We start from the raw sequence: 8,376 nt of genomic DNA, 5'->3' as shown, positions 1-8,376 counted from the left end.
ATAACAACCGTTGATAAACAAATCAATAGATCATATTATATGCACATGTATAACAAATTATAGGTGGTTAAAATAACTATTATTAATCTGTTTACTTTATTACTCATATCTATTATTAATTTCCGAGTAAAGCTTCATACAAGATCACCTTCGATGGATAAAATCTATGGGAAACTAAAAATAAATGTTTGCTTATATTATACATGTGGAATTGAGTTATTCTAAAGTGAACAATTTGCCTAAAAAAATAAAATAAACAATAACAACCGTTGATAAACAAATCAATAGATCATATTATATGCACATGTATAACAAATTATAGGTGGTTAAAATATCTATTATTAATCTGTTTACTTTATTACTCATATCTATTATTAATTTCAGAGTAACAAAACAATATGTGATATTTTTTTTTTTTTTACACAAAACAGGTTTTAGATCATATACTGTAAAATTTTGTATTACTGACCAAATTTTTTAAGAAATAAAATAAATGAAATAAATTTCTAATATAGAAATATGTAATATTTAACAACAAAGTTAAAGACAATTTTCATATATTTTTATCTTTAATTTTTGTACTAAATAAACTTTTTGACGTAGTAGTTTTGAAGAAATTTCATTTTTCAAGACTCTAGAGATATCAAGACTTTGATTTATAGTATAACTTTACGATCCACAAGTGATATAAGCGTTGTATCACTTACAAAATTATTTTTATCATTGTCAAGTAGATATTGAGATATGATAAAACTTATTGGTCAAATATTAATACAACCCTAAAACCATACAACAACAAAGGACAATGTAGATCTGTATACAGATATCATGACGTACTGCTGTCCTCATGTTTTCACTGTTCTTAATCTCGTTTTTTTTAGGTTTAATAGCAGTTTTGGCCCCCTAACTAAAATAATTCGATTTTGGCCCTCTATGTTTTGCCCCCTTTGCACTTTTGGCCCCTAGGCCAATTTTGACCAAGCCAATGCTGACGTGGCGCCACGTGTGTAATTTTTTTTATTTTATTTTTTTAAATTATTAAAAAAATACTTTTTAAATTTTTTTAATTTAAAAAAACTTTTTTTATTTTTTAATTAAAAAATATAAATAAAAAAATTACACATGTGGCGCCACGTCAGCATTGACTTAATCAAAATTGGTCTAGAGGGCCAAAAGTGCAAAGGGGGCAAAACATAGGGGGCCAAAATCGAATTATTTTAGTTAGGAGGCCAAAATCGCAACTTCTGTAAACATAGGAGGTCAAAACTGCTATTAAGCCTTTTTTTTATCTATAAATAAATTACTCTATTCGATTCATCCAGTTCAACATCATTAGTGAAAACTCTCTAATTGGCAAATGACAAATACACCTTGGATTTCTGAAAACCAAAATTACAATATAAATAAAGTATAAACATTCAATCGTTCACGCACTTAAACAAGTTAATCACATGCAGTTAAAACTAGCACAACCTTTAAACAACAGTTCACATGTTAGGAATAAGAAGGTATACCAAATAATACATTATTTGGCTTAACTCTGTTGTTTGCTAGAGAGTTTTCAAATTACTAGAAAATTATATACGTCACAAAATATACTTAATTGTGTCAAAAGCAAAGGGAACACTAATCTATTTCAACACGTTAAGGATCTAAAATTCACACTCAGTCAACGTATACCATTGTATGTTATGTCATATAATACATCTTTCGGCAAAGGTTAACAAAAGCTGTAATATATAAATCAATATTCAACGTAGTCAAACATTGGCAGCACTTCTTTTGAGCAACATGTGATTGTAAACAGTGTATATAAAATACAACTAATATTTTTTTAAAATAATGTTATAATATTTTTAATATAATATATTGTTATTATTTTAAAAAATTACAACTTTGATTTGTTTCATGTGGTCGAATTTATAGTACTGTTGGTATTATAAACAAGAAGTAGTGGGCAATAAAATGCATTGATGATTATACATCATATGTATACTCTTAATAATTTTTTTAATTCATAGAACCTCGCTCGTGACATATAGCACCAAATTATATATATATCACATGCATATAACCAACAAAGAAAATCATTTATTAACCCAAAAAAGAAAAACAAGAAAAATGATTTTTACGAAGAATAATTTTGAAGTCTCTGCTTATGTATGATTTCTTGGACGTTAGAGGGAGCAGGGAACAGAATGTTGACCAGACAATAGAATGGAAAATATTAGTGCAGATGACTTTTTCCGGAAGAAATTAGTATAGATGACTTATGGACATGACACACTAAAATAAAAGCAATCACTCCTAATGTCAAGGAAGAATTTTTGTTTATTTGCATAAGCATGACGTCAATTTTTGATTGAAACAATATTTGTCTCTCTACCCCATAGGGTTGGCATCGTGTGTGGACTTGAGATCTCGTAGTGTGCTTCTCTCTAGATTATATGTTTAAATCCTTTTGATGCTAACAATTAATGTGTTATGCAAAGTTCTGATTCGACTTCAAAACCTCTGGGAATGGACGGTGGAGTTGAGTCTTCGGATTAGTCCCAGAAAGCTTTGCTCCAACTTCAATTAATTACCTCTTGGACAAAAAATATTATGATTTTTGTATAAATACATAAAAAGCAAGATTATGAACTGTATGAATAATTTTAGAGTATATATATATATATATATATATATATATATATATATATATATATATATATATATATATATGTAGTTCCTAAAAATAATAAATATTTTTTTACGAAAAGCAGGGCTAATTTTCATTTACGAAAAAATGTTGCCTATATTAGCTGCCCTGCTACTAATTTTCTTCTCAAACAAAGCCTAACAAGTCAAAAGGAGAATTTTTCTGACCGATAAAAGAAAATAAAGAATTCCATTTCTAACGATAAAGTGAGCATTTGGTCATAGAACCGTTATTGCTCTTTCTCAACATTCCAAGTTTCCAACTATAATCATGGTTAAACTTTACCTGGTCAACAAATTAATGACAAATAGGCTTAGTTTTTTTTTTGGATTGATGGTCTAATCTAGTATCTTGTATTTAAAGTTTGTAATTTACTAGTAATTCTTTTTTTCGTTTGAATACAATTTTTGTTTATAAAAGGTTTTGTTTTCATAAAAAATGTCTAATAAATTTTTTGTTTCGATCCATCATTATGTTCCATAACCATCTTATAAGTGATTTAAGGTTTTGACACATTGAGTAAAAATTGACACATGAATCAATAAATGGATTTTTTTAAAGGAAAAAAATAGGCTTAATTGCACTTTTGCCCCCTATATTTTGCCAATTGTGCGATTTTGCACCCTATATTTTGCCAATTGTGCGATTTTGCACCCCATAGTTTTTCCCCTTTCTGATTTTGCACCCAAAAAATCAAAAAAATATTCAGTTTTTTTCCAAAAAATTTAAAAAATCGAAAAAAATTTAAAAAATTAGAAAAGAAATCAGAAAATATAATCAGATTTTTTTTAAAATTCTGGAATTTAATTTTCAAAATACAAAAAAAGTAAATTTTCAAAATTTTAAAAAAAGGTCAGATTTTAATTTTTAAAAATCTGGATACCAATTTAAAAAAAGGTCAGATTTTTTTAAAATTTTGAAAATTTACTTTTTTTTTGTATTTTGAAAATTAAATTCCAGAATTTTAAAAAAAATCTGATTATATTTTCTGATTTTTTTCTAATTTTTTTTGGAAAAAAACTAAATTTTTTTATTTTTTGGGGTGCAAAATCAGAAAGGGGGAAAACTATGGGGTGCAAAATCGCTCGTTTGAAACAATGGGGTGCAAAATCGCACAATTGGCAAAATATAGGGGGCAAAAGTGCAATTAAGCCAAAAAAGTATTCAAGCGCGTACATTTTGTTTGTTTTTCATAATAAACTAGTTACAAACCCGTGCTTCGCACGGGTTGAATAACGTATCTTGTAAAAAAAAACTGTTCCAAAAGGAAAAATGACCAAATTAAAGAATATTGCACAAACATTAGAAATATTTATCAAAATATTTATGAAAGCTCTACCAAGTCTTGATTCATGAAAAGAGGATATGCTTTGTTCATGAAATCAGGAAAACATGATAATAATTAAGATGAAACTAATTGAAACCAATGCAAGGTAAAGGGCATAGAAATAAATTTGAACTTCATTGAGTTTCTTTCTATTTTTTAAACAGCTTCACTTATCACCTATAGAAGTTGAGATTTGATTAGATATGATTGTTGATAATGTTTTTTGTATAATTAACATGAACTTTCTTACAATATTATTAGTGCAATTTATCTTGCATAAACTTCCTAACTCAACTCCTCTGGCAGCTCTATGAACATGTAAGTCAAACATTTATTTAGAAAGGAAAAAAAATTGATTAGTATCAGACGGCCAAAGGACTAAAGTATAAAATAGTAATTTTTCCACCAGGACAATGATAATTTTTTTTAATCAAAGAAGGGTACCACGATTCCTGTCCCTCAACTATACCATCAAATGTACCACAAACAATAAACGTATCACTCTCCCCAACTTCCTTCAGTTCTGCAATAGACTTCTTTGGATGGGGATGCAAGAAATCTTCATCTATTGATGGTCTACCCCTCAGACCAATAAGCGGCACAGTGGAGCTGCTTCCGATTGAATTAAATCCAAATTGATACAATATGCAGACATTGGGGCGTAAACAAACGCAACACATACATATTTCATTAATGCGTATCATAATCTAAACATATATTAAAAACCACGACAATCCAAATAAAATAACTAACCTTTTCTTAAATTCAGCAGCCTCTGATATATCCCGATTGATCATAATTCGGGTAGTATTCACTACATTTTCCAAGGATCCATCTACAAAAATTCAACCAATGACAAAACTGATAAGAATATTCATACATTAAAATTTCAAAATGTTTAGAAGAAATAGACCAAAAACACACCATTGAAAATCTTCACTTTTGCGAACTGCATATCCAGCACATGCAAACCTTCATCAACTCTGGCCATGAGTTGTTTCAAGTGATCCACATAATCTCCAAACAGAGAAATCTCACATTTCCCACTTGTGACAAAAACCAAACAGAAGTTTAAACAATGGTCCCTTCTATAAACAAAACAAAGATAAATCTTGACATGCCTCATAAAATAAGATATCAACATGTGATCAGTTAGCTGAAGCAAAATCATCTTGGTAATCTTCCCATCCTTAATATACTCCCTTACCTCCGATATTACAGTCATTAAGCCAACGTCATCTAAACAACAAAAACGATTAAGAAAAGAAAGAGGTAATCATAATAATAATAAAAAGGAACAATAACAAAGGGAAGCATAAGGAAAATAAGAAAATTAGGAAGATATGTAGATAACTATATGAAAACAACAAACCAATCAAATAATCGTTGTCCACGGTTTGATGGTTAACCTCAACTATATTAGTCAAAGTTAATCCAAACATGGGAAGCAAGGGACCCTCAACAACACTCACTTTGGTCCTCATCTGGAAAAATAACTTATAAGTATGGGTAGTTGTCCTGTAAGAACCACTGCTAGGAGCAACTGAAAAATAGGACATCTTATACACCTGACCTTCAACAAACTTCTTCTGGAATATGTTGTCAACCGGTTAATTCAAATGTATGTTTACTAATGTGATTTTTTTTAGTTGTCATGTGCTATATCTTATAAACGCATAATTGCTTGAATTTTAAACTTCCGATTTTGCCAAAAACATGTCCTGAAAATGCCCTCGACGGTAATGTAGCACCTTTTTATTCTACTCTTTAAGGGGCTGACACAAAGCATTATAAAGCTTTGATGCATAAAAAGTGTCTCTTTCACTCTGATCAAGAGAAACTGGTGCAACTATATAGTAAACATTTTAATGTTTTTCAATGATTAAAATTAGGTGTCATTGCATGAAAGTTATATTTTGTAGTTTGTAACACCATTGTTTCTACAAATGTGTTTCCATAGAATGCTATTAACATTTTTGTCTTTAAATGTATGCAACCTGTTTTAGAATTTTTTTACAGAGATGTTAATTTTCATTTGTTTCAACAATGTTGATGCATTTTTTTTCTAAGAATATAGGTTAAGATCATAGGCGAATCAATTGGGTGACATAATGCACTGATAAAGTTAATATTATCAGTCCTATGCAACAAATTATAAATAAGAGTTTAACTGTTCTTGTTCATTGGTGACCATATTCAACCAATTTTTTTTTTTGTTGAAAGAGGCAGAAATAGAAATCATAAATTATGACCAACTCTTATTTTGAAAGGGGCTAAAAAACTTTATCAGATTAGATTTTGGAAACAACCATTATTTTCTAGTTAGAGATCCTGACTAACATCTCAGAATCTAATTATACATGAAAGTCAAATAACTTTGCAAGAGTTTATGACATGTTTTCGAAAAAGCTAACAAAGAAAAGGTCAATCACTCCTTCATGATGTGTTTGGCCAACTTAGTGGAAGACAATTGCGTTGGATTATAGGCATCAGATGTAATGTCATCTTGGTATTTCTCAGCGGACGAACGCTTTGCATGAGTGCAATTCCAAATCATTTTCACCACAAGCAGAGAAGGAATGCTGTCACAATAAGGATAAAATTTCCATAATTAAAATGAATATAATATTAATAATTACAATTACAAATCACATAGAAATTCAATGTGTTTATTATACCATGGGAATGTTAAGGGAATCTGAGCACTCAGCAGAAGCATTGTTCTTCTCAAGAATGAATGTCTGGGTTGGATTATCATAGATAACATTCTACAATAATAAAATTGAAAACCAAATATAAGTGACAGAAAAAGAAACAGTCAAATCAATTATTAAAAAAAGAATAGGACAGACACAAAGAACCTCATCAAGTTGTTGCTCCTCTGGTTGAAGATGAGACTTAATTTTGTTGATGACAACAGGATCACGGGAAACACCTAAAACGAATGATTGATGATAGTATGGCTGATGCTTGACACGTAACGCAAACTCAAGGCCGAATAGTTTATATAGATGTTTTTGGTATATTTTAGGATCATCCTCACCGACCTTCATAAATAAATACAATTACATAAGTTATAATACCTATCAACCATGCGGAAAATAAGATGAAAACTAAATTAGGGATACCTCTTGCATAGTCTTCCTAAGAGCTTGGGCATTAATACCAATAATCTGAAGACAGTCATTATCCCAAAACACAAATTTAGCCTTGTGACTATCATGAACAACTTGCACAACTACCTTGTATCTGATAAAATGGATAAATTTAAAGACATATCAGAAATGTGCCAAACAAAAAACACAAATCCACCACATGAAATTTTAAATACGTAACCTAGTCAATGGAGCATCAACATCATGTCCGCATGTACATCTATAGCTAGAACCATTTGACTTTGATTCCTTTGTATATTTGGTGCAACTCTTATAATACCATCCAAATTGGTCAAGATTGAATTTAGTTATTTTCCCAATAGTGATGCAGTATGTATCCTAACACAAATTATGCAAATAAAATAAAGAATAAATGTATTTTTAATTTGTGCGTTAAAAAACTCAAAACATGTTTGTGCATAAAAAAACAGATCTTGATTAAGTCTTTTTTTTTTTGAAGGGGTGTGCCAGAGTGGATAGACAAAAATTTACATTTAAAATACAACGCCGACTGTGGGGATCGAACCCACGACCACGTGGTTAAAAGCCACGCGCTCTACCACTGAGCTAAGTCAGCTTGGATGTTTAAATTTCGTAATATAATATAGAGGAATGTTATTTGAACAACTCTTTCTTGGGACAACTTCTTGGACAACTAAAATTTACAAAGATATTTAGGTAGTGACACAAAAACCAAAGCAATAGAGAGAGAAAGTAAAAAGAGAATGTGAGTTTGAGAGAGAAAGTTGTCACAAAAGTTTCCAAAAATTGGTTCTTCAAATAGCATTTTCTATGATATAATATGATTGTTATCATGAAAGTTTCATCCTTGCAACACTAAATTTGTCTTGTGTGATTTTTTTATAAGTAACATATCATATTCTATTGACAAATTATAAAAGCTTTTCATGTTACTGGGTTTGAGGGAAGTGTATTTTATAATATTATAGATTTATGGTAGTAAATGACTATGATAATAAAATCAGATAATAGATTAGCTGAATTATCAAATCAAATAATAAAACTTATATCAAACTTAGTATGTCTTCCTATCGTTTTACTTACCTTTGCTTGGTTTGGTTCGACCCCTCAAATTTTTTTTTGGTTTTGTTATTTTTTTATTAATAATTTAGAAGAAAAAGAGTATTTGACCTAGTGTTTTGCGGTGTCAGCATAATTGAGTTTCAAAACAT

The 8,376-nt window shown here is 29.6% G+C and overlaps 1 non-coding gene across 1 annotated transcript; it reads right to left on the bottom strand.

Annotated features, from left to right (window-relative positions):
• Window positions 1–7,688: 7,688 nt before the first annotated feature.
• On the bottom strand, window positions 7,689–7,760 carry TRNAK-UUU (transfer RNA lysine (anticodon UUU)). Its single transcript has one exon. It is a non-coding gene; the product is annotated as a tRNA-Lys (tRNA).
• Window positions 7,761–8,376: the final 616 nt, after the last annotated feature.

Source organism: Medicago sativa, chromosome 5 (genome assembly GCF_051527215.1).
Source record: "Medicago sativa cultivar Bolivia chromosome 5, Bolivia_mono, whole genome shotgun sequence".
Lineage (NCBI taxonomy): Eukaryota > Viridiplantae > Streptophyta > Magnoliopsida > Fabales > Fabaceae > Medicago > Medicago sativa.
Note: the sequence above shows the minus strand (reverse complement) of the source record. Positions and strands in the feature narration are given on the sequence as shown.